General features: G+C 44.5%; 1 protein-coding gene and 1 long non-coding RNA gene across 2 annotated transcripts in view; one reads left to right on the forward strand and one right to left on the reverse strand.

Moving 5' to 3' along the window:
* Nucleotides 1-27,987, forward strand: part of ABCG4 (ATP binding cassette subfamily G member 4) — a 365,340-nt gene that overhangs the window by 81,273 nt on the left and 256,080 nt on the right. The window lies entirely within an intron of this gene.
* Nucleotides 3-27,983, reverse strand: LOC142662123 (uncharacterized). The gene is made up of 3 exons (XR_012850875.1): nt 27,908-27,983; nt 5,258-5,350; nt 3-809 (listed from the first exon to the last, which is right to left on the reverse strand). It is a non-coding gene; the product is annotated as an uncharacterized LOC142662123 (long non-coding RNA).

The following is a 27,987-nucleotide window of genomic DNA, read 5'->3' on the forward strand; positions in this document are numbered from 1 at the left end:
GAGGTCTGAGCTAGTCCCGGCCCCCTATCGTTTATTTATACTTGTTCTATATTCATGCAATACCATAAGACAATAAATATCATACAAGACAGTATTTTGGCTAACATACAGTAACATAACAATTGGAAATAGTCAGTCCTTCACCTTTAGTACAGTTCTAGAGAATTCTAAAGACAAACATGTTTTCTTCCCATATCTCTACTCCCCTGACCTATGTATTCAATCCATCAAATTCTTGCGAAATGATAACCAACTCTTTCCTCCCTTCCTTTCCTAAAAAACAACATCTGTAATAACAGTTCATTCTGATTAACTATTAGGATTACTTTAACATTACTCCCCTCTTTTTATAATTTGGCTAGACCTTTTAACTACTCTCCCTTCCTTTTCGCGAAAAACCCAAAGGTTTGTCCTACCTACACAAGGTATAGAGATACTAATCTCCATAAATTGTGGGATGTTCAACAGCCATCCAGACGATCCTTGAGCTTAGGTTTTCTCATGTTTCCCATTACCCTCTAGCTATCGTTAATATAAATTCTATATGAGGACTGAAAGAGTTAGTTAAAATATACATATATTGTTAAACACGTATGTGATATATCTTATGTCAGTAATTTGTTAATTCTTGTCTTTGTCAAATCAATTCATTTCCACAATAGATGCAATCTTTGATGTCATCAAGCGATTCCTTTACACATGTGTAGCATTTTCGCTTCATAGCCGCAATCATGATCATGACTGGGGTATCGTTTCGTTCAGGGGGAGGTCTTTTCTGTTTACTGCTACAGTTCGGATCTATTATTTTCCTAAAAACAACAAGTAGAATCTTGATTACTATTACAAGTATTAGTGCAATCATAACAACTTGCAAAAGTACATGAGAAATACCAGATATCCATCCCCCTATCCCCTGAAACCAGTTGAGAGGATTCAACCAAGATAACCATTCTGGGAAATGCAATTCTGATTGAGCATTAGCCTCACAATATCTTTCTTTTAGTTCCTGCGCTTGTTTAATATCATAAGCAACTTGCATCATTCCTGTAGGGTTAATATAGTGACAACATGCTGGTCCTACTATTTGACAAAGTCCTCCTTGTGATGCAGTTAGATAATCCAATACCATAGTGTGTTGATTAGTAACTACTATTAATTGTTTAGTATAGGCAGAGTTCACACTTAGGGTATGTTCACACGGCCTATTTTCAGACGTAAACGAGGCGTATTATGCCTCGTTTTACGTCTGAAAATAGGGCTACAATACGTCGGCAAACATCTGCCCATTCATTTGAATGGGTTTGCCGACGTACTGTGCAGACGACCTGTTATTTACGCGTCGTCGTTTGACAGCTGTCAAACGACGACGTGTAAAAATACAGCCTCGTCAAAAGAAGTGCAGGACACTTCTTTGGACGTTTTTGGAGCTGTTTTCTCATAGACTCCAATGAAAACAGCTCCAAAAACGGACGTAAAAAACGCCGCGAAAACGGCGTGAAAACGCCGCGAAAAATGCGAGTTGGTAAAAAAACGTCTGAAAAGCAGGGTCTGTTTTCCCTTGAAAACAGCTCTGGATTTTCAGACGTTTTTGTTGACTACGTGTGAACATACCCTTATAGCGTCAAAAAGATAATCAGTAATATTGTCGAATACATCTGCTAAGGCTTCCATACGTTGGGCATTCTAAGTAGTTCTAATTAAGGTAGAAACTGGACTACCAATGATAGGCAAAGCCATCATTAACTCTTCCTTCCAACCTATTTGTAATAATGGTTGTGTATGCCGAAACTTAAGACTACGTTTACTTATCATATGTTGAGGCATATTCTGATACAAGAGTTGATCAGACTTCCATGTCCAGGTGGCTGGTTCTATTCTTGCTAGGGTACATGTTCCCCCAGTTCCTTCAGGAAGCCATCTGTAAGCATTATTTCCACAAATTATATAAATTCCTTTTGGAAGTTCAAACTGTCGTTTGATAACTAGGGCATTAACAATGGATGTCAAAAGAGTAATATTGAGATAAAGACACCAAGAGTCTCATTCTTTGTTAGTTACCCACTGGTAATATACAATAGGCCTGCATAAGGAGGGGTTTATGTTCTTTCTTGGATCAATTGACATTGAATCCGCCCCATCTCCTGCCATACTTGCAACATCTCCTTCATTTTCTTTGCTGACGGCAAAGGCTTTCATAGCCTCACAATCTCCCCTATGTCCAAAAGGAAATTTATCGGCATGGTGCAAACTGAAATTATGAATCTCCCGGACTAGAGAGTAATCTATTTCCTGATCCTTTAAACTTTTACTGGCAAAACTTAATTGTAGGTTTTCTACAGGCATACTACCAGTTTGTATAAAGGTCATCTCTTTTGTTCCCCAGACACCATCTTGTTTTCTAAAATCAAACTAATTTCCCGGCTTGGATGTTAGGTTGGCTTGCCACCAGGGATAGTATGAATCATCTTGTGTCTGGGTAGTATCAACCATTTGTACGTGCGTTTGGGGCGTTTGGGCTCGAACTTTCTGTCTGGAAGGACAATCCCTTTTCATATGTCCCTTACCTCCACACCCAAAACATAGTCCCTTCTTCTTGTATTCTTCAACATTTATTCTTCCAGTTCTCTGCTTAAATTCCATACCCCTAGCTTCAGGGACAACATTTGCATTAGGAGGTGCTGCTATTGATACCATAATAGGTACAACAGGTTGTTTTTGCACCTTCCTCTGTTTCTTTTTGTTATTCTGTTCCTCAATACTTCTGACTACCACCAGTGACTGCTCTACGGGAGTAAACATACATTCTGGACGAATTTTCATTAATTCTGTTCTGAGGTCTTCCCTTAACCCATAAACAAAACAAGTCCTTAGTATACGAGCATCCTTTCCAGAAGCAGTACGTACGTCAAAATCCTGATCTTCAAATATACTGGTAAAACGTGCATAATATTTATCCACTGACTCCTCAGCACCCTGAAAAGCCTCAGGCAAACCTGTAGACCACTCATTTGCAAGGGTTTTTGCTAATATCTGGAGTCTCTGAATAAACGTTTGACCAGATTTCTTTGTCTTCTTGTAATCTGCTTCTGGTACACCTTCCACCCCATCCCCCTCTACCTTCTGTACCTTGTTGACCAGTGGTGTGCCTGCAGATATGGTACACAATGAAGCCAGATCACTCAAGGTGGCTTCATAGTTTTGACATATCCTTTCCACACCCTTAAAGAACCCCATCGGGTTCTTATATGGATCTGGTAACTCTCTTGCCATTATCAGCTGGTCACTCCTGCTCCATGGTTTATACCAAGTGGTAGTTTCTATTCTAGGGGTGTCCACTGTAGCTCCAGGACTTAAGGAAACCTGTGTTATAACTGGAAAAACCTCTTGGTACGGAGCAGTCGGAGGTTGCATCCTCCCTGTCTTACATTTTGAGCAATGCAGTGAGGTGTCTGTCCTGTGAGTGTTTCCACACTTACATACCCATGTATTGGATCTCAGTGCCAGTGCCAGTGAATTTGCAACGCACCAGGTATCCTGATCTTTGAAGAGGCGAAGTTTTATTTCTGATCCATTACCCCCTGCACTCGTCAGTGGCGGAGAAATGAGACCTGTTCCTGGACTAGTCAATAGGGAACACTGAGATTCACCTCCCGATCTGATTTGGCTGCATCTTGTACAGACATATACATCGGGCTTATTACAAAGCCCACAGACACCACACTCCCATCCAAACTCCAGGGTTGGGGATGAGGAACTAAAACTATCTTGGAAACTAGCTTTAGGCAAGGGGGGGGGGGGGTATGCTGCAGTTTGTAGTGATATTGGCGACTGACTAGATAAACTAGTGTAATCTGGTGGTGAATTATGAGGATGGTAATGAACAATCAAATCAGAGAGCTGGCGTGCTATTGGAGTATAGGGAGAAAGATTTTCCACTAAAGAAGGGGAGGAAGGATTATAGGGAGAAGGATTCTCCACTAAAGAAGGTGAGGAAGGGGAAGAAGGCGTAGAAGGAATAAAAAGAATAATTTTATCAGTACTGCTGTCATGCATCACTTGTGATTTAGCATCTGTGCTACCAGAGGAAATAGTCTGCGGGGAGACAGTGTCTACACTGGAGGGTGAGGATAGAGTTAAAGCACGAGCAGGCGTACAGGGTGAGGAATGAGGAGGATGTATGCTTGACCGTATAACATTGGGCGATGAGGACCTACGTGACTGCTGCTCAGGAAATGAAACTTGCAGCTGTTTCCCTCCTCGTCTGGACTTCCTTATCTCAACATCCTCATCCTCCTGGTCAGCGTGATTATTAAGGGGATCATGCCTCTCTGATGTTCTGATCCAGGCTGCTACCTGCGCCCCGTACTCATGCTTTTCTATCCATTTATCATTCTGCCTGCTGAATTGCCTCCATCTCTCAGCATCAAGCCAACCAGTCTTTGGCATACCTGCCTTTTTGAGAATTGTAGTTGCATCTTTAATTGCCCAATCTCCATGTTCTAATTTCACTAAATGGTTCATGGTTATCTTAGGATTCCAACCAGGGCCCAGTTCTGATTTAGTGAAAGAAGTTCCCATAGCAACTGTCAAAGTTAGCGAGCCTTATCTTCAGTTCCTGCTATGTATATTCTCTTAACTCTACAGCTGTTTATATATATTTTTTTTAATTATCCACAGCTGTTTCTTCTTGGGCAATCAGTTGCAACTCAATTCTCTGCTGAGCTCTTATTTTACTGTACTCTTGATAAATGAGATAGAAACACACAAATAGTCCTAAAAACACTCCAACTGCTACCGCTAAGTATTCCTCATACATTTATCCTAATTCCAACAAGCCTATTCTAGAGAGACAATCAATTTCCAAACCCTAGCGGGTTGGACACCGGGGACTGCAAGAGTCCTGAAACCACACACTTGGACAAATTAATGCCACTTCGGTAGTCCCCTGGTATGAGTTGCTACTGCAATTCCCTCCGTCACCCTGTTTAGGGTTCAGGGCTTCAAATGAGCAGCGCGAGAACAGAGTCTCTACCCATCCAGGTTGGACTTAACCCACACTCACATTCATACGCCTTCTTTATAAACAGCAAGCAGTTAGTTATTTATGTTGCATGAAAACAGAAACAAAATATCAATAGTAATTCAATATAGACAAATTAAATGATCTACCTGAGATCCCTGTTTCTTCCCTCGGACAAACTCCCGAGGCTTCTTCCCCCGGCAAAAAGGGAAAACAGCGAGACAAGTGCTCACTTACCCGGGTTTGATGTTTCCCTCTCCGCCGGTGGTGTGCTGCCTCTCCTTGTTCAGTCCTGGTGAAGATGTTTACACAGGATATCTCGCTAGGTGCCTCCAAATGATAACGCAATTCCCAAAAGGTAGATCGACACCGATACGGGCGAAGACAAAAACAGAACAGACAAGTATCTGATTACTGTAGAGGTCTGAGCTAGTCCCGGCCCCCTATCGTTTATTTATACTTGTTCTATATTCATTCAATACCATAAGACAATAAATATCATACAAGACAGTATTTTGGCTAACATACAGTAACATAACAATTGGAAATAGTCAGTCCTTCACCTTTAGTACAGTTCTAGAGAATTCTAAGGACAAACATGTTTTCTTCCCATATCTCTACTCCCCCTGACCTATGTATTCAATCCATCAAATTCTTGCGAAATGATAACCAACTCTTTCCTCCCTTCATTCCTAAAAAACAACATCTGTAATAACAGTTCATTCTGATTAACTATTAGGATTACTTTAACACCAGATACATAACTTTACATTTATCTACATTAAACTTAATTTGCCAAATGGATGCCCAAACACTTAGTTTGTTTAAATCCACCTGCAATTCACGAACATCTTCCATTGACTGAACATTACTACATAGCTTGCTGTCATCAGCAAAAATAGAAATAGTGCTATCAATGGCTTCCTCTATATCATTAATAAATAAGTTGAATAATAGTAGTCCCAGCACGGTACCCTGGGGTACAACACTTATAACCGGGGACCATTTAGAGTAGGAATCATTGACCATAACTCTCTGGATACAGTCCTTGAGCCAATTCTCAATACAATTACAAACTATACTTTCCAAACCTATAGTCCTTAATTTACCCATTAGCGGTCTATGAGCGACTGTGTCAAATGCCTTTGAAAAGTCCAAAAACACTATATCCACTGCGGCCCCTCTGTCTAGGCTTCTGCTCACCTCTTCATAAAAACAAATCAGGTTGGTTTGACAACTTCTGTCCTTAGTAAAACCGTGCTGGCTGTCACTTATAATACTATTTTTTGTCACATAATCCTGTATATAGTGTCTCAATAGCCCCTCAAACATTTTCCCCACAATGGATGTTAAGCTTACTGGTCTATAATTACCCGGGGGAAGACCTTTTTGAAAATAGGCACATTGTTTGCCCTGCGCCAGTCCCTTGGCACTATACCAGTCATTAGAGAATCTCTAAATATTGTGAAGAGGGGGACAGAAATAACTGAACCAAGCTCTTTAAGAACTCTAGGGTGTAACCCATCTGGTCCCGGGTCCTTGTGTACATTTATTTAATTTAATTTAGCTTGGACCATATCTATATTCATCAAATTCAGTATATCAACTGATATATTAACAGCACTGGCACCAGCTACATAAGCTGCTCTTTCTTCTGTTGTATATACAGAGCTTTAGTAACTCTGCTTTATCTTGATCCCCTGTGACCAACTCCCCATTACCACTATCTAGGGGTTCTACATGTTCAGACCTTGGCTTTTTAGCATTGATATATTTGAAGAATTTTTGGGGATTTGTTTTACTATCCTTGGCCACCTGCCTTTCATTTTGTATTTTTGCTGATATTACCTTTTTACAGATTTTATTAAGCTCTTTATATTTTACAAAGGCTACAGCTGTACCCACAGATTTGTATTTTTCAAATGCCCTTTTTTTGTCATGTATCGCCCTTTTTACAGAAGGTGTAAGCCATGTGGGATTTAATTGTAGTCGTTTATACTTGTTACCTATAGGAATAAATTTTGCACTATAATTACCCAAAGTAGATTTGAAAATCTTCCATTTATGATTTGTACCATTATTTGACATTAGTTCTTACCAGTATATATCTTGAATTGCAGCCCTCATCCTGGGGAAATTGGCCTTCTTAAAATTAAGTGTTTTTGCCCTCCCAGCCTGTGTTTGTTTTTTACAGTATAGGTAAAATGTAACTATATTGTGATCACTGTTACTGAGGTTTTCACGAACATTGACATTCCCAACAAGATCTGCATTATTAGAAATAACCAGATCCAACAGAGCTTCACCTCTAATCGGGATCTTCCACAAATTGGCCCATAAAATTTTCCTGCAACAGGTTGAGGAAATGTTTCCCCTTTGAAGCCGAAGCATGACACCAATTAAAATCTTCCATTATTACTACAGTACCCCCCTGTGCAGCCCGCTCCTTCTGTTTATATATTGGACCTTCTATGTCTTCAGTTATATTGGGGGGTCTATAGATTAAACCAAAAGTAATTTTTTCAGTGTTTACCTCCCTTTGTAATTCCACCCACAAGGTTTCAACCTCCTCACAATCTTCACCCTCTAATGTCTCATTCACACTCACCTTCATATCACTTATCACATACAGACATACACCACCACCTTTCCTATTCGCCCTGTCTTTCCTAAACCGTGTAAAACCCTGTAGATTTACAGCCCAGTCGTGTGAAGACTCCAGCCATGTTTCAGCAGCACCAACCATATCTATATTTTCTTCCAGTACCAAGGCCTCCAGCTCCCTCATTTTGCTTGCTAGACTTCTGGCATTTGTGAACATACACTTTAACTTGCATTTCAATTTTTCACTTTCAGTATCAGAAATGTGATTATTTGACATTATTTGGGCATTTTTATTTTCATTGCTGTTTTGTAACAAAAGGATCTCCCTGTCCTGTTGTCTAGTCCTCTCCCCACAGTCTATTACTCCCCCCACCAATATAGTCTGACCCCTCTCTAACCTAACTACCCCTTTATTTTCTACATTGACTTCCCTCCTCAGCCCTAGTTTAAATACTCCCCCACCCCAGCTAGAATTCTCTCCCACAGCATAGCAGACCCCCTTCCATTTAGGTGCAAATCATCTGTAGAATATAGTTTGTACCCCAATGAAAACCCTTCTCCTCTACACCAAGAGTTAAGCCATGCATTTAACTCCCTGAGCTCCCGCTTTCTTTCCTGTGATGCGCATGGCACAGGCAGTATTCCTGAGAATACAACCTTGGAGATCCTTCCCTTCAGCTTGTAGCCTAGTTCTTTAAAACTATTCTTAAGGCTCCTCCACCTACAATGTATTCTATCATTGGTAGCCACATGGATCACGACAGCTGGATCATCACCACCCCCTCCCAGTAATTTGTCCACCCATTCCACCACATGCTGAATTTTTTATGTGCAGAAAAAAAAATCTAAAACCGTGCAGATGAGATTTCTTTCAAGCCCATTTACTTTGCTAGTATTGTATTACGCTTCGGATTTGCTGCATGAAAATTTGCATGGCAAATCCACACATAATACGTTGCGTGTGCCTCAGACTCCAAATTCCCCTGACTCAGACTGGAGACTACTAAGTCTGAAGTAGCCTGTATTCTATGTGAGTAAAGACCTGTGTTACTTTGTGTCCAGTGCCTGGTAGGAAGGCACTTGGTATAGTTAGATAATATCTTGTTTAGTTAGTGCTCAAACGAGCAGGATTTATTTTGTATTTTGCCTTGTTGTACAAGAGGCTGTTTCTTTGACAAGAATAAAACACAGGCAAAGCCCTGTTATGAACTTTAATGCACGGTGTCCCTGTCTCTGGCTACTAAGAAACCGCTGTACCAACCTCTCCTGATGCTAAACCCCCACATATGGTGGCCGATGCGGGCACGGTCTTAAAGAGACATACACCTATTTAAAAGGACTTTTGCTGCTCCAAGCGGAAAATCCTTGCTAGGGGCAACAACACAATTTTTTTTCTCCCCGAGAGTGCTTGTAAGTGTATGTCTTGGGCTAGAAAAAGAGACTTAAAATGAATGAAATACTTAAACAGCTGATTCAGGCTAATATCAACCAGGGAAAGATAAGCACAGCTTTGCAATAAGCCAGCGCGACTCAGCGAATGGTGCATGAGGAAGCCATGCGTGCACAGGCTGAAACCAATATTCTGCTGGGTGAAGCCCACAGACTGGCCTTAAAAGAACAGCAGCAAATAAATCGCCATTTGCAAGACCAAATTCAGGCATCAGTGGAGAGGTCAGCGGGGCCTCATGGTTTGCGCCAAACCACTCGTGCAGCGGTACAGACATCTCTGCAGAAGATGACACCCACCGACGACGTTGAGGCCTATCTCATGGTGTTTGAGCGAGTGGCAGAACGAGAGTAGTTATCTTCAGATCAGTGAGCAGCAGTGGTTACATAGTTACATAGTTAGTACGGCTGAAAAAAGACACATGTCCATCAAGTTCAACCGGAGAGCCGCAAATATCGTACTTTGATCTCAATGAGCAGGATGCCAAGGATTACTCCAAGCTGAAGGGTGAGATCCTTGCCCGTCTGGGTGTTAATATGAATGTGCGTGCTCGACGGGTGCACAACTGGACTTTTGTGGAACACCTACCTGCCCGATCACAAATGTATGATCTTGTCCATCTTGCAAGGAAATGGCTACAGCCAGAGGAATCAACCCCTGCGCAGATCGTGGAGAGAGTGGTGCTTGACAAATACATCCGCTCCTTACCACCGAAAGTTCAGCGTTGGGTCGGTCAAGGAGATCCTACAGATGCGGAACAGCTGGTGAACCTGATTGAAAGGTACAGAGCTACTCAGGATCTACTCCAAGAAGTACCGCCTGGATGTTCTAACCCCAGGAACAGCAAATCATGCGGAGCACCCGTAAGACTGTTCCATTTACTAGAGGGGTGAGAAATGTCTTTAAGGGAGGTGGCTCAGAAGGGGAGCAGACGGAGGGAAGAAATCCCAGAGAGACACTGAAGGCCAGACCAGGGTCTCAAGTTGGGGACCGGGGCCGCATACAGTGCTGGCGGTGTTATGGACCTGGGCATATTGCTTCCAATTGTCCCCTGACTACTGAGCCAATGGAGTGTGATGCAGCAAGGCGAATATCCTTGTTTGCACGTCCTGTTTGTTCTGCTGAGACGGTTTACGAGACTGAACAACAAATGTGTGTCATAAAAGTGGAAGGGTGTACTGTGAGTGCCTTGCTGGATTCAGGGAGTCTGGTTACCCTGGTGCATGCCAGCCTGATAGACCCTGGAACATTCAGAGGACATAGTATAGGGGTCCTGTGCATTCATGGGGACACTAAAGAATACCCCACCTTTGGTCACTCTAGAGACTTCCTGTGGAACCGCTTGCCATGAAGTGGGTGTGGTCAAGTCCCTGATGCACATTGTGATCCTGGGGAGAGACTTCCCAGTGTTCTGGGACTTGTGGAGGAAGAAAGATGTAACCTCCACTGTAAATGTTAATGATGGTATTAATGTGTGCGCTGTGATTAGCCCAGAACCCTTTAACGAGGATGCTGAGGTGCCAGCAGTAGGGGTGACCACTGAGCCTGATAAATTTCCTCTGGCTGTTTTTGCTGGTGAAACAGATGAGCAGGAGGAAATTTCTGATATACCAGAGTTAAATGTATCACGTAACAATTTTGGGACTGCTGAACTTAGCGATCCCACATTGGTAAAAGCCAGGGAAAATACTAAGGTATTAAATGGAGTGCCTCAACATCCAGGGGCTGATAAGGTGTTTCCACACATGGCGGTTAACCAGGATTTGCTGTATCGGATAGATAACGTACGTGGGGAGGTTGTTGAACAGCTGGTGATACCCCAACCGTATCGTAGAACGGTGTTGGACCTGGCTCATAAACACGTGCTGGGTGGACATCTAGGTTGCGAAAAGACCAGAGAGCGTATCTTACAACGATTCTTCTGGCCGGGGGTATATGCGGAAGTTCAGAGGTATTGCGAGTCCTGCCCGGAGTGTCAGATAACGGCTCCTATGCCACATTTTAGGAGTCCGCTGGTGCCTTTGCCTATCATTGGGATCCCTTTTGAAAGAATTGCCATGGATCTGGTCGGCCCTTTAGTCAAATCCTCTAGAGGACATCAATATATCCTAGTGGTGTTGGACTATGCCACACGCTACCCTGAGGCAGTCCCTTTGCGAAATTCCTCCTCAAAAGCCATTGCAAGAGAGTTGTTTTACATGTTTTCCTGTACTGGTTTACCTAAGGAAATCCTTACCGATCAGGGAACTCCCTTTATGTCCAAAATCACCAAGGAATTATGTAAACTGCTGAAAATTAAACACCTGCGTACCTCTATATATCACCCTCAAACTGATGGTCTTGTCGAAAGATCAATAAGACATTAAAAGGCATGTTGAGGAAGGTGGTTAGTAAGGATGAGAAGGATTGGGACTGTCTTCTGCCCTATTTGATGTTCGCTGTACGTGAAGTTCCTCAATCATCCACAGTATAGGGAAAAAGGGAACAAAGCGCACATAGTGCATGAGCCTGTAAAATATGAGAACAATAGGATAAAGGTGGTCAATTATGCTGACCTGATGTTGTTATGCTAGGAGCATAACATCCCATGATGCGTGTCCAAGTTATACTTAGGTTGAGACAGTTGCAGCCCAAATTCCGGTCCGAAGATTGATAAAAATCCACTATGTAGATCCAGGAGATAGGGGGATAAAAAATGGAATATCTGAGGGCGCAGCTGTACTGAAAATTGCTTTTATTAGTACAACAACAACGTGTTTCAAGGCCGTACCGGCCTCTTCGTCAGGTTAGGTACACGTTGTTGTTGTTGTACAAATAAAAGCAATTTTCAGTACAGCTGCGCCCTCAGATATTCCATTTTTTATCCCCCTATCTCCTCAATCATCCACAGGGTTTTCTCCTTTTGAACTTGTATACGGCAGACAACCCCGTGGTCTCCTGGACATAGCCAAGGAAACCTGGGAGCAAGAGTCCACACCTTATAGGAGTGTAATTGAGCATGTCACGTTGATGCAAGATCGAATCGCTGCGGTCATGCCGATAGTTAAGGAACACTTGGAGCAAGCTCAGGATGCTCAGAGCAGGGTGTATAACCGAACTGCTAAAGTTAGAAATTTTAACTCTGGTGATCGAGTGTTGGTCTTAGTGCCAACCGTAGAAAGCAAATTTCTTGCTAGATGGCAAGGGCCGTATGAGATAATTGAAAAGGTGGGGGATGTAAATTATAAAGTTTACCAACCAGGTAAAAGGAAGACAGTGCAGTTATACCATGTAAACTTAATTAAGCCATGGAAAGAAAGAGAGACCCTCGTGGCAGTAAGTACCCCCTATAGTCTTAACCCAGATGTGTATGTGTCAGAATACCTCGCAAAGCCACAGAAACAGGAGACAAAAGAGTTTGTGCAGAGAAACACAGACATGTTTTCAGAACTGCCAGGACAGACTAGTATAATAAAACATGACATTGTGACCGAGCCTCAGGTTCGGGTCCACTTGAAACCCTACAGAGTTCCTGAAGCTCGTAGATAAGCCATATCTGAGGAGGTCAAGAAAATGCTAGACCTTGGGATTATTGAAGAGTCAAAAAGTGAGTGGTCAAGTCCCATTGTATTGATTCTGAAACCAGATGGGTCATTACGTTTCTGTAACGACTTCCGCAAGTTAAATGAGATGTCAAAGTTTGACGCATACCCAATACCAAGAGTTGACGAGTTAATAGAGAGACTGGGCCATTCAAGGTATTGTTCAACACTTGATTTAACCAAAGGCTATTGGCAAGTACCCCTCACGGAGGGCGCCAAAGAGAAAACTGCGTTCATCACCCCGGATGGTCTGTTTCAATATACTTGTTTACCATTTGGGCTACATGGGGCTCCAGCGACCTTTCAAAGGTTAATGGACATAGTCTTCAAACCCCATCGTCGGTATGCTTCGGCATATCTGGACGACATTATAATCTTTAGTGATGACTGGGAAAGCCACTTACCAAAAGTACAAGCAGTACTAAACTCCCTCAGAGCCGCGGGGTTAACAGCAAACCCAAAGAAATGTTCCTTAGGCTTGGAGGAAGCATGGTATCTGGGGTACATAATTGGGAGAGGGGTGATAAACAAAGTTGAGGCTATCCAAAACTGGCCCCAGCACTCAACCAAAAAGCAGGTCAGAGCTTTCCTAGGAATTGTAGGTTATTACCGCAGGTTCATTCCAAACTTTGCCAGCACAGCAGCGCGCCTGACAGATCTTACCAAGGGAAGTAAGTCTGTCATGGTCAAGTGGGACACGAAGGCTGAAAGCGCCTTTCAAGAGTTGAAACTGGCCCTGTGTAACCAACCAGTCTTAGTCACTCCTGACTTCAAAAAGGAGTTTGTTGTCCAAACTGATGCTTCTGATGTGGGGCTCGGAGCAGTTCTGTCACAAGAGGTGGGTGATGAGGAACATCCTGTGACCTATTTGAGCAGAAAGCTTACCCCGGCTGAGAAAAACTATAGCATAGTTGAACGGGAGTGCTTGGCAATTAAGTGGGCACTTGAGTTACATAGTTAGTACGGCTGAAAAAAGACACATGTCCATCAAGTTCAACCAAGGGAAGGGAAAAGGGAAGGAAAAAATTTCTACACATAGGAGCTAATATTTTTTTGTTCTAGGAAATTATCTAACCCTTTTTTAAAGCCATCTACTGTCCCTGCTGTGACCAGCTCCTGCGGTAGGCTATTCCATAAATTCACCGTTCTTACTGTAAAGAAGCCTTGTCGCCTCTGCAGCTTGAACCTTTTTTTCTCCAGACGGAGGGAGTGCCCCCTTGTTTTTTGAGCGGGTTTTACAAGGAACAGGATATCACCATATTTTTTGTATGTGCCATTAATATATTTATATAAGTTAATCATGTCCCCCCTTAGTCGTCTTTTTTCAAGGCTAAATAGGTTTAATTCTTTCAATCTTTCCTCATAACTTAAATTCTCCATGCCCCTTATTAGCTTCGTTGCTCTTCTTTGTATTTTTTCCAACTCCAGGGCATCCTTTCTATGAACTGGAGCCCAGAACTGAACTGCATATTCTAGATGAGGCCTCACTAATGCTTTGTAAAGTGGTAATATTACATCCCTGTCCCGCGAGTCCATGCCTCTTTTAATACACGACAATATCCTGCTGGCCTTTGAAGCAGCTGATTGACACTGCATGCTGTTATTGAGTTTATGATTTACAAGTACACCCAGATCCTTCTCAACAAGTGAATCCGCCAGTGTAGCGCCCCCTAGGACATATGATGCATGCAGGTTGTTGGTACCCAGATGCATAACTTTACATTTATCTACATTAAACTTCATTTGCCAAGTGGACGCCCAAACACTTAGTTTGTTTAAATCTGCCTGTAATTCATGAACATCTTCCATAGTCTGAACTATATTACATAGCTTGGTGTCATCTGCAAAAATAGAAATAGTGCTATTAATCCCTTCCTCTATATCATTAATAAATAAGTTGAATAATAGTGGTCCCAGCACTGAACCCTGGGGTACACCACTTATAACTGGGGACCATTCAGAGTAGGAATCATTGACCACAACTCTCTGGATACGGTCCTTGAGCCAATTCTCAATCCAATTACAAACTATATTTTCTAAACCTATAGTCCTTAATTTACCCATTAGGCGTCTATGGGGGACAGTGTCAAATGCCTTTGCAAAGTCCAAAAACACTAAATCCACAGCGGCCCCTCTGTCTAGACTTCTGCTCACCTCTTCATAAAAACAGATTAGGTTAGTTTGACAACTTCTGTCCTTAGTAAAACCGTGCTGGCTGTCACTTATAATGCTATTTATTGTCACATAATCCTGTATATAGTCCCTCAATAGCCCCTCAAACATTTTCCCCACGATGGATGTTAAGCTTACTGGTCTATAATTACCCGGGGAAGACCTAGAGCCCTTTTTGAAAATAGGCACCACATTTGCCCTGCGCCAGTCCCTTGGCACTATACCAGTCACTAGAGATTCTCTGAATATTATGAAAAGGGGGACAGAAATAACTGAACTAAGCTCTTTAAGAATTCTAGGGTGTAACCCATCTGGTCCCGGAGCCTTGTGCACATTTATTTTATTTAATTTAGCTTGGACCATCTCTACATTCATCCAATTCAGTATATCAACTGATATATTAACAGCACTGGCAGCGGCTACATCAGCTGCTCTTTCTTCAGTTGTATATACAGAGCTAAAGAACCCATTTAGTAACTCTGCCTTCTCTTGATCCCCTGTGATCAACTCCCCATTACCACTATCTAGGGGTCCTACATGTTCAGACCTTGGCTTTTTTGCATTTATATGCTTGAAGAATTTTTTAGGATTTGTTTTACTATCCTTGGCCACCTGCCTTTCATTTTGTATTTTTGCTAATTTTATTAAATTTTTACAGATTTTATTAAGCTCTTTATATTTTACAAAGGCTACAGCTGTACCCTCAGATTTGTATTTTTTAAATGCCCTTTTTTTGTCATGTATTGCCCCTTTCACAGAAGGTGTAAGCCATGTGGGGTTTAATTTGAGTCGTTTATACTTATTACCTGTAGGAATACATTTTGCACTATAATAACTCAAAGTAGATTTGAAAATCTCCCATTTATCATTTGTTCCATTATTTGACATTAGTTCTTCCCAGTCTATATCCTGAATTGCAGCCCTCATCCTGGGGAAATTGGCTTTCTTAAAATTAAATGTTTTTGCCCTCCCAGCCTGCGTTTGTTTTTTACAGTATAGGTAAAATGTAACTATATTGTGATCACTGTTACCGAGGTTTTCACGAATATTGACATTCCCAACAAGATCTGCATTATTAGAAATGACCAGATCCAACAGAGCTTCACCTCTAGTCGGGTCTTCCACAAACTGGCCCATAAAATTTTCCTGCAACAGGTTGAGGAAATGTCTCCCCTTTGCAGTTGAAGCCGAACCATGACACCAATTAATATCCCGGAAATTAAAATCTCCCATTATCACTACAGTACCCGCCTGTGCAGCCCGCTCCATCTGTTTATATAGCTGAACTTCCATCTCCTCAGTTATATTGGGGGGTCTATAGATTACACCAAAAGTAATTTTTTCAGTGTTTACCTCCCTTTCTAGTTCCACCCACAAGGTTTCAACCTCCTCACAGTCTTCACCCACTATTGTCTCTTTCACACTCGCCTTCATATCACTTCTCACATACAGACATACACCACCACCTTTCCTATTTGTCCTGTCTTTACGAAAAAGTGTAAAACCCTGTAGATTTACAGCCCAGTCATGTGAAGAGTCCAGCCATGTTTCAGCAACACCAACTATATCTATATTTTCTTCCAGTATCAAGGCCTCCAGCTCCCCCATTTTGCTTGCTAGACTTCTGGCATTTGTGAACATACACTTTAACTTGCCTGTCAGTTTTTCACTTTTATTATCAGAAATGTGATTTGACATTAATCGGTCCTTTTTATTTACACTGATGTTTTGTAACGAAAGGATCTCCTTATCTTGTTGTCTAGTCCTCTCCCCACATTCTGTTTCTCCCCCCACCAATATAGTCTGACCCCTCTCTAACCTGGCTACCCCTTTTTTTTCTACATTGACCTCCCTCCTCAGCCCTAGTTTAAATACTCCGCCACCCCAGCTAGAATTCTCTCCCCCAGCACAGCGGACCCCCTTCCATTTAGGTGCAAATCATCTGCAGAATACAGTTTGTACCCCAATGAAAAGTCAGCCCAGTGCTCTAGGAACCCAAATCCTTCTCCTCTACACCAAGACTTCAGCCATGCATTTAACTCCCTAAGCTCCCGCTGTCTTTCCTGTGATGCGCATGGCACAGGCAGTATTCCTGAGAATACAACCTTGGAGGTCCTTCCCTTCAGCTTGTAGCCTAGTTCTTTAAAATTATTCTTAAGGCTCCTCCACCTACCATTTATTCTGTCGTTGGTACCGACATGGACCACGACAGCTGGATCATCACCAGCCCCTCCCAGCAATTTGTCCACCCGTTCCACCACATGCCGAACCCTGGCACCAGGGAGACAGCAAACCATTCGGTTGAGGTGGTCTTGGCGACAAATAATTCTATCCGTCTTCCTGATTATAGAATCCCCTACGACTATCAATTGTCTTGGCTTACCTGCATTACCATCCCGCCGACTACTAGCTGGGCTGTTCTCCCGGCTGTTAGGGAGATCAGTATTCACTAGGGCTGCCATTTCTGAGACTGACACCCTCGCATCATCACCCAACTTGGCAATTTTGCCTGGAATGTCAGAAACCGGATCGGCCTTCCTTGTCTTTGACCCCTTTCTACTGCCCCTAACTACATTAACACCTCCCTGAGATATTATTTATTGGGTCGTCGGTTTAGGTTGGTTACAGACAGCTCTCATCTTACGTGGATGTGTCAAGCTAAAGAGAGAAATGCAAGAGTTACACGGTGGTTTCTTACTTTGCAGAACTTCAAATATACTGTGGAACACAGAGCAGGAAAACTGCAGGGCAATGCTGACGCTTTGTCTAGGACACACTGTCTTGTAGCTAAATGTGTCCGATCCCACAGGCTCGAACAGAGGAAGAGGGTATGTGAGACAGTGACAGGTAAAGTCATTGAGGGAAGGTACATTTCCCCTAGAATCCTGTCATATGTATCCTAGGCCTCAGGGAATGAGTAGTTTTTGCAATAGAAAGCTCTAGCTTTCCAATCTCAGCTTAAGGAAAAGCTGGAAAAAGGGCCTGGAGTTGGATTGGGGAAGAGCAGGGCGGGTTCCCCAATCTCTAGTCCATCTCTGTTTGTAGGACAAGGCTGCTGCTCAATTAGCTGCACCTGCAGCCTGTATATAAAAAGGTGCAGACACAGTGTGTGTCAGTCTCACCCCTGACTCAGACTGGAGACTACTAAGTCTGGAGTAGCCTGTATTCTATGTGAGTAAAGACCTGTGTTACTTTGTGTCCAGTGCCTGGTAGGAAGGCACTTGGTATAGTTAGATAATACGCAATATTACATGTAATATTGCGTATCCCGTTTTTATTTTGACTTTGTTCTGACATTTTACATGCATCAACAAAATGATGCAGTATTAATTGCAGGATCACTTAGTGATGTTGTTTGTTGTTTTTTGGCTGGATTGCGAGTCCCGCATTTAACATCTGTTTATATGACGTCACTGACAGCTCTCTCCATGAGCTTTGCTTTCGCGGTTTTTTCAGGCTGCTGTGGATTTTTTAATCATGTTTGGCTTATTATTTAAGATGTCTCTTTGCACTGTTTGTTCTTCCTTGGCCTGACGAAGACACATGTCCTGTGTTGAAACGCGTTGCCTATATTTAATAAATCAAGGAATTTACCACTGTTACCCGTTTACTTATTAGTAGCGCTCCCCTGTATATCCATACATTTTTTCCTATTTTACTATTACATTGCGGTACCACGCTTCCATGATACCGGCATCTGGATTGGGGAGCAGCAGCTATTTGTTTCATTCTTACATGCTCACATCAGTGTTGTACCTGATTTGTACAACTTGTTAAGGTGAGCGCGATCACCTATTTTTACTCTTTTCAACCTTTTCCATCAGGTTTATCTTGCACCATGTGGCGCTGTGTACCCTTTTTTTTCCTTTAGGTCTGGCTACTAAGAAACCGCTGTACCAACCTCTCCTGATGCGAAACCAGCACAATATATATATATATATATATATATATATATAAATTGTGTGAAACAGGCTCACATGACCATAATCAGACAATGAACGATAATCATAAAATATACAGTCAATTGGCTCACGGATCGGAGCAGAGAATGTAAGACAGAGCCGGTCTAACTTTCAGCAGTTCCAATACAGCTTTCCAAAGCAGTTCAATTATAAAATTTAATTATATAGGGAGGAGTAATGATAAGAGAAGACCTCATATCTAACTTAACTCCAGCTAATATATAGCATTACATTTCCATTCCTTTTGAATCAAAAGAAAGAGTTGAAAAGTTGAAAATAAAGAAAATAAAAAAAATAGCATATTACAGACATAATGAAGCAACAAAGTACGCAGCTTCTCAGGTAGGTGGGGGAATTAACAAGATCACGGCAGGTCATCTCAAGATACAGCTGAAGAGTGAAAGTGTATTGCTAATCACATGGGTTTTCGTATAAGGGTCTCAATTTGTTCTTCCAGCTCAGGGGGGGAGCAATAGTGAGGGGGAAGGTGTGAGGGGGTCACCTAAGGCCTTATTCACACGAGCCTGAATCAAATCCGTGTGACAGCCGTTAAAACAATGCATTTCAATGGGGCCGTTCACACGACCGATGTTTCATTGGAGCGTGTGAACGCTGCGTAGAAAAATAGGACATGTCCTATTTTACTATGTGTCATTCATCCCTCCATGGACTGTAGTCTGTGGGGGATCCGGAACAACGCGTCCCGCACGGGTCCATCTCAGATGTGGAAAACGGCAGTGGGCTACGTTCGTGTGAATACCTTAGGGTATGTTAGGGTACTTTAGGGTATGTTCACATGGAGTGTGTTCAGGCATATTTTGGTGCATTTACGCCTCAAAAAACGCACGTTTTTGGAGCCGGTTTTCACAAACTCTGTAGAAAAACAGGTAAAAAAACCGGCCGTAAAAAACGCAGTGAAAATCACGAGTGGCTTAAAAAACGTCTGAAAATCAGGAGCTGTTTTCCCTTGAAAAAACCGCTGTATTTTCAGAAGTTTTTGGTTTTGTGTGTGCACATACCCTAAGACAGTTTTTTTTTATGTGGAAGTCTCTCCATGGTTGCCATACATAAAGAAATTTATCTTGCGTGTAAGTGTTCTAGCCTACCAATTTCTCCATTCTGTGTAGTTGATGCATTTAAGACCACCATGACTCTATATTAGGAGGATCTGTTTTCCTACAATTCAGTGGGACCAATAGTTTTGCAGTAGATATCATGAAAGTAACTAAATCTTTCAATGAAAGGGTAAAATCTTTCAATGGGAGCCACAATAGTATCAATCCAGGGTTTAGTCGTAGAGTAGTACATGTGACATCTCTAATAGCATTCTCTACCTGCTTCCAAAATTGTCGGATTTTAGGACAAAACCACCATATATCTCAAGGCCACGTCTGCAACAAGAATCCATACAGGAAAGGCGCAACTTATATAGATACCACCTCGCAAGTAGTTTGTAAGAGTTTTCCTTATATCTCACACCCCGAGAGAAACCTTGTGAATGAGTCAACACAAAAGCTACTTCTCTTTGCGATAGGCCGATACTTAATTCTTTCTCAAAACTCCACAAAGAAATAGGGTTTAGGGGCGCTTGGTGTAGAAGGAGACCAGTATATATCTTTGATAAGGAATTGTGCAGGGTGTGAGGGTAGGAGGGTATAATTTTCTAACCAAGTAGGATCTGGATATGGAGATGGGGAGATTCTGTAATGTATATAGGATCTGTGGGAGGACATAAGTGGCAAGTAAGATTTTTCTTCCTATCCAGGATACGAAGGGAGTTTTTAGTTGGGAGAGAAATTTCTGGGTATTTGGAATAAGAGGAGCGTAGATAAGTGAAAAAAGTTGTGCAGTATTTGTAATAATCATGACACTCAAAAATGTATTAGCAGCATGAGGCCATTTAAAGGGTGATGTAGATTTCAAAATGGAGATTTGAGTCACAGGCAGGTCGACATTCAGGGCCTCCAATTTTTCATAGTTAATTTTGAAGTTAGATGTAACGTCTATGTCTGCGGTCCATCGTTCTAACTTACCCCTCGACGACCACGGCTATGGACATCCTGCTGCTGTGCTGCGTCGTCCACTTGTGAGGCACCAGCACTCACTTCCGGTTATCGAGACTGTCACCAACTCACATGATTTCTTGGACTATAAGAAGGCCCCCCGCCCTTCTGATCCTCGTCTGAGTGCTGTTGTTGTTTCCCAAAGTCTGTCTTGCAAATGGTCTTCCAGCTTCCCAGTGTTCCCCATACCTGTATACTGTATCCCGTGCTATCCAGTACTATCCTGATCTACTGCCGTGCTGAACTGTTGTCGTGCTGTGCTGCATTTCCATGCCTGCTCTGCCACTCCACGCCTGACGTCTACCTGCCGTCTGGTCCCAGCCGAGCCGGCCTTGCTACTGTCTACATTGCCTCAGGTAACCTTTCTGGACCATTGACTCTGTACCACACCTGTTTGGCCAGCTGCCATCCCGCTACGCAGTACGGCCCAGTGGGTCCACATTCTGCATCGTGACAGTACGCTCAGGCCATGGACCCTGCTGGTCAATTTAAGGGCATGTCACCCTCCCAAGCCATGCAGGCGGACCTGCAGGACCTCCGTGCAAGACACGATCAACTTCTTGCGGCAGTGGACTGCACGGCGCCGCAGCTAGGGGCGCTATCTGCTTCCCTTCCTGCTTCTATGCAAGCTCCCTCGACCGACACTCCTGCTACACCTCCTGGCGGTTCTGGTTCGGATCCTCGGTTCTCGCTACCATTACCTTCTCGGTTCCATAGAGATGCAAGTTCGTGCAGGGGATTTCTGAACCAATGCTATATCCATTTTTCCCTGCATGCCTGAGCATTTCCGTTGGACGGAACCAAGATCACCTTCATCGTGTCTCTACTTTCTGGCAAGGCCCTGGCATGGGCGAACCCAATCTGGGAACGTCAGGGACCTGAGACTCAAGACTTCCAGGGGTTCATGCGGTTGTTCCGTACTGTTTTTGAGGAGCCAGGACGATTCTCATCAGCAGCCACTGCTATCTTTAACCTTCGCCAGGAGGACACCTCCGTGGGCGAATACACAATCCAGTTCCAGATCCTGGCAGGAGAACTGTCCTGCAACAATGAGGCCTTGGTGGCATCACCCGAGATCAAGGACGAACTTGCTGCCCGAGATCTACCATCTGCCTTGGACAACCTGATTCTGCTTGCTACCCGGGTTTATATAAGGCTCAGGGAGAGATCTCATGATGTTCGACAGGAGAGACAGCTTCCTAGATTGGCGCCCAACTTCCAGCAACTCCTCTTGCCGTCCTCTACTGCCGTGCCTGAGGTTCCGATGCAGGTGGATCGCCTAAAATTGTCTGTACAAGAGAAACAGCTCAGGCGCACCTCTGGACTCTGTCTGTATTGTGGCCTCGCTGGCCATGTCGTGCGTCTGTGTCCACAAAAGCCAAAAATCCCAATGCATGGGTTTGGTTGGAGATACTACCCTGGGCGCCACTGCATTTAATCGTGAACTCTCCCCCAAACTGTTTATTCCCGTGACCATCATTGTTGGCGAGAAACCCCATCTGGCCTCTGCCTACCTGGACTCTGACTCTGCAGCTAATTTCATCTGTCAAGACTTCTCCAGTTGCCCACTGTCCATCTGGAAAGTCCGTTGGTTGTCGCCTCAGTAGATGAACTACCATTGCCTGACCCAGTGTTGCCTGTGACTAAGCCATTGAGACTTCAAGTGGGAGCTCTTCATACTGAGCTCATCTCCCTGTTTGTCCTGCCCAAGGCCGTCAACCCCGTGCTGTTGGGTTTGCCCTGGCTCCATTTGCCCGCCCCAGTCCTGGATTGGAACTCTGGAGAGGTTCTCCAGTGGGGCTCCAAGTGTCTCGACCGCTGTCTGGGTCATATCCAGTCACCGCAGCGTCCTCCGCTTCGGTCATTGGCAGGGTTGCCTTCTTGTATCTCTATGTTCTCTGATGTCTTCAATAAAAGGGAAGCGGAGACTTTGCTGCCACATCAAGCATACGATTGTCCGATCGACTTGGTTCCTGATTCATCACCTCCTCGCGGTAGAGTGTACCCTCTCTCCTTGCCTGAGACTCAGTCTATGTCGACCTACATCAAGGAGAATCTGGAGAGGGGCTTCATTCGTAAGTCCTCATCCCCGGCCGTAGCTGGGTTCTTTGTCAAGAAGAAGGATAGATCTCTCCGACCCCGCATTGACTATTGGGGCCTCAATCGGATCACGGTGAAGAACAGGTACCCATTGCCTTTGATTTCGGAACTGTTTGATCGCATACGGGGGGCAATTTTTTTTTCTAAACTGGACTTGCGAGAGGCCTACAACCTGATTCGGATTCGTCAGGGTGATGAGTGGAAGACCGGATTTAATACATGTGATGGGCACTATGAATACCTAGTTATGCCCTTCGGCCTGTGTAACGCCCCCGCGGTGTTTCAAGAATTCGTCAATGACATTTTTCGTGATCTCCTCTATGTCTGTGTTGTGTTGTATCTCGATACAGAGTCATGTCCACCAGTTGTTGCTTTGTTTAAGGGAGAATCATCTTTATGCCAAGCTGGAGAGGTCCATGTTTGAAAAAAGATCTCTTCCCTTCCTGGGTTATATCATCTCCAATCAGGGCCTTAAGATGGACCCTGAGAAGGTAAAAGCTGTCCCGGAGTGGCCACGACCCAAGGCTTAAGTGCTATACAACGCTTCATGGGATTCGCCAACTTCTACCGGCTGTTCATCCCCAAATTTTCGTCATTGACAGCCCCCATCCCTACCCTCACAAAAAAGGGTGTGAATGCCAAAATGTGGACTCCGGAGGCAGAAGCCACATTTGAGACTTTAAAAAAAGCCTTTACGTCAGCCTCTATTCTTCACCATCCTGATGTGTCCCTACAGTTTTCTTTAGAGGTGGACGCTTCCTCTGTTGGTGCAGGTGCACTGTTGTCCCAGAGAGGTTCTAAAGGCAAGACTGTGGTATGTGGCTACTATTCCAAACTGTTTTCTTCCGCAGAGTGCAACTACTCGATTGGGGATCGGGAGTTACTGGCCATCAAGCTGGCCCTGCAAAAGTGGAGACATCTACTGGAGGGCGCAGTTCATCCTATCCTGGTCTTCACGGATCACAAGAATCTGACCTATTTACAGACGGCTCAACGGTTGAACCCTCGTCAAGCCAAGTGGTCGTTGTTCTTTGCTCAGTTCCGGTTCGAACTCCACTACCGACCTGCCGACAAGAATGTGAGGGCCGATGCCTTGTCTAGGTCATTTAACAGAGGACACTGTGGAGTCCCCACATAATATTATTGACCCTTCCGGCATCTATTCTGTTAACCCTCTGCAGGTTAGTGACACTCCTCCAGGAAGAACTTTTGTATGTCTGGCTGACAGAAGAAGAATCCTTCGCTGGGGTCACAGTTCCAAGCTGGCACGGTTACGCGGGTACCCGTAAGACCCGAGACCCAATTGCCCGTCAGTTCTGGTGGTCCACGCTGCCCAAAGACGTCATTGACTTTGTCTCCTCCTGTACGGTGTGTGCAGCAAACAAAGTTGCCCTCTCCAGACCAGCCGGTCTGCTCCAACCACTGCCTGTGCCCGATGCCCTCTGGTGGCATATTGCTATGGACTTTGTCACAGATCTGTCTCTCCCTGCGGGATGCAGTGTGATCTGGGTGGTGCTGGTTCGATTCTCTAAAATGGCTCATTTTGTTCCCCTGACTGGTCTGCCTTCTGCTGCTCGACTGGCTGACCTCTTCGTACAACACATCTTCCGTCTGCACGGCTTGAGGGGTCCAGTTCACCTCGAGGTTTTGCAGAGCCCTCTGCGGCCTCCTCGGTGTAAAGTTGAACTTCTCTTCGGCCTATCATCCCCAGTCCAATGGGCAAGTCGAGAGGATTAACCAGATTATGGAGAACTATCTACGTCACTTTGTTTCCATACGACATGATGGCTGGAAACAAGTCCACCACCTCCAGCCCGTTTTTCATAGTCTATGGCCAACATCCTCGAATACCTCTTCCCGTCTCTACTATGTCCCAGGTGCCTGCAGCTGACTAGACCTTCAGGGACTTTCTGAAAATATGGCAAAAGACCCGATCTTCTATTCTGCTGGCAGTTGACCGCATGAAGAAAAAAGCAGATACTAGAAGACGGGATCCTCCTCAGTTTCTTCCAGGTACGAAGCTCTGGTTGTCTTCAAAGAATATCCGGCTGTGGGTGCCGTCCTGCAAATTTGCTCCCAGGTTCCTCGGACCCTTCGAGATCCTGCTACAAATTAACCCGGTCTCTTACAAACTGCGGTTGCCTCCTACCCTCAAGATCCCTAACTCCTACTCCGTCTCCTTGCTGAAGCCCGTGGTCCTGAACCGCTACTGTAGGACTCCTAATTCCGCAGTGGCTCCTAGCGGCTCGACAGGGACTTTCGAGGTAAGGGAGATTCTAGCCACCAAGAAGGTGGGAGGAAGGACGTTTTATTTGGTGTATTGGATTGGAGGGGATTCGGTCCAGAAGAGAGGTCTTGGGAGAACATCGATGCCCCTGTTCTCATGAGGAAGTTTCTTTCCCGCTCTGGCCCCAAGAAGAGGGGGCGTAAGAGGGGGCATACTGTAACGTCTATGGCCGCAGTCCGTCGTTCTAACTTACCCCTCGACGACCGTAGCCATGGACATCCTGCTACTGTGCTGCGTCGTCCCCTTGTGAGGCGCCGGCACTCACTTCCGGGTATAGAGACTGTCTCTCGGAGGGTGCGCGCTCGTGCCCGCTCTTAAAGGGCCAGCGCGCGCATGAAATAATCATCATCATCAACTCACATGATTTCCTGGACTATAAGAAGGCACCCCGCGCTTCTGATCCTCGTCTGAGCGTTGTTGTTTCCCAAAGTCTGTCTTGCAAATGGTCTTCCAGCTTCCCAGTGTTCCCCATACCTGTATCCTGTATCCCGTGCTATCCAGTACTATCCTGACCTACTGCCGTGCTGAACTGTTGTCGTGCTGTGCTGCATTTCCACGCCTGCTCTGCTACTCAATGCCTGACGTCTACCTGCCGCCTGGTGCCAGCCGAACCTGCCTTCCTACTGTCTACATTGCCTCAGGTAACCTTTCTGGACCATTGACTCTGTACCACACCTGTTTGGCCAGCTGCCATCCCGCTAAGCGGTACGGCCCAGTGGGTCCACACGCCGTATCGTGACATTAGAGATATCCCTGAAATTTCTGAAAACATCCAATATCAATGGGAAAGCGGTTAGGGGGTTCATGACCAACAACAATAAATCATCAGCAAAAGCCGCCAATTTATGTACGTCGTCCCCCAATCGGAGTCCCTCAATGCCCCCAGCCTGTCTCAATTTCAGGAGAAGTGTCTCCATTACTATGACAAACACAGATGGGGATAAACAATGCCGCCATTCAATGGTACAACATTTCAATATTTCAATAGCCCCTAGGGTATATTCTCAGTGAGGAACTATTCAAGGATACTAGTTGGAACAGATCAATTGTCCTCATTGTGTTGTAGACGTTACTTGCATTTCGGTGATTTAGATTTGGATGCAGATTGCGAGGCATTTTGCTGGGGTTGTGTCGGCAAATCCAGTGCCAAAGGCATCCAGGAGCGGATTTCTATAGGGGTTATCTCGAGTTTTGTAAATATCCAGGTATACAAATGGTAATTTGCCTGCCCTTTTCATATTAGAGAGGCCGAGGGGATAAAGCATCAGTAACTGGCTTCAGAATGTGACGTTTAGCTAAAGTGCAGTCCGCTAAGTCTTGGAACAACAGTATCTTAGACCCATCATATAGAACTTCTTGAGATTCTCTTGTTGCTCGCAAGAAGGCTGCCATGTGCACAAAACTGTGGATCCCACATATAACGTTGCATGGTGGCCAGGGCCGGATTATCATTGGTGCTCCTGGAGCACCTGCTCCAGGCCCCAGTCTCTGATTGATTCAGGGGGGCCCCCAGGCATATTTTTTATATTTTTGCATCTTTACTTCAAAACTGCTGCAAATTTAGCATGATTTGTGCATAACTGTAGTGTCTCTAAATGTCACTATGCATTTACAAAAACAAAATGCGTTTTTGCCGCAATTTTGTGCAAATGATGCCAAAACATCAAGTAGGACAGGAGTAGGACATTTGGTGACATTATAGTCACATGACGAAGGTTCTAAACCACTGAGGAGGATAGTAAAGTGATAGAAGATAGAATGAAGGTCAGATGACCTCAGAAAGGGGAGGGTCTAACTCCTAATGCATCTCTATGCAGGCAGAAAAGATACAAGGATGCTGCCGAGAGAGGTGGAAGATAATGAGTGGTCTGAAAAAGAGATGAAGCAGTGTGTGTGAGGAAGGGGTACATGGGGAGCAGTGTATGTGAGGAGGGGGGTACATGGGGAGCAGTGTGTGAGGAGGGGGTGTACATGGGGAGCAGTGTGTGAGGAGGGGGTGTACGTGGGGAGCAGTGTGTGAGGAGGGGGTGTACATGGGGAGCAGTGTGTGAGGAGGGGGTGTATGTGGGGAGCAGTGTGTGAGGAGGGGGTGTACGTGGGAAGCAGTGTGTGAGGAGGGGGTGTACGCGGGGAGCAGTGTGTGAGGAGGGTGTACGTGGGGAGCAGTGTGTGAGGAGGGGGTACATGGGGAGCAGTGTGTGAGGAGGAGGGTGTACGTGGGGAGCAGTGTGTGAGGAGGGGGTACATGGGGAGCAGTGTTTGTGGAGGGGGATGTACATGGAGAGCAGTGTGTGAAGAGGAAGGTACATGGGGAGCAGTGTGTGTGAGGGGGGTACATAAGGAGCATTGTGTGAGGAGGGGGGTACATGGGGAGAAGTCTGGAGACAGCGCCATGAGCGGCAATCTGGGGCACTGGAGGTACATGGGAAGTTGTGGGATTCTTGTTTAGTGATGTCTTGTAAGTAGTGTGTGTGTGTGTGTGTTTCTAGTGCTTATGTGGTGAAGTGTATGTACCGTCTGTGTGTGAGACATGTGAGTGGTAAATATAGGTCTAATCTGAGGATCTAATATTTAGGTGTCTTTTTGCGGGTCTGAATTTATTTAGGGGAAATAATTCATTTTTTAAGGAGGACCTGTCAACAGGTCCTAACATTCCATTTACATATATTACCTTTACCCCGCTTCCCCCCTGTTTCCACTGCGAGGCAGCTTAGAACAAATGCGTTTGATTATAAGACTTCTCCCTGCATG

The sequence above is a fragment of the Rhinoderma darwinii genome, chromosome 10 (genome assembly GCF_050947455.1).
Source record: "Rhinoderma darwinii isolate aRhiDar2 chromosome 10, aRhiDar2.hap1, whole genome shotgun sequence".
Taxonomy (NCBI): Eukaryota; Metazoa; Chordata; class Amphibia; order Anura; family Rhinodermatidae; genus Rhinoderma; species Rhinoderma darwinii.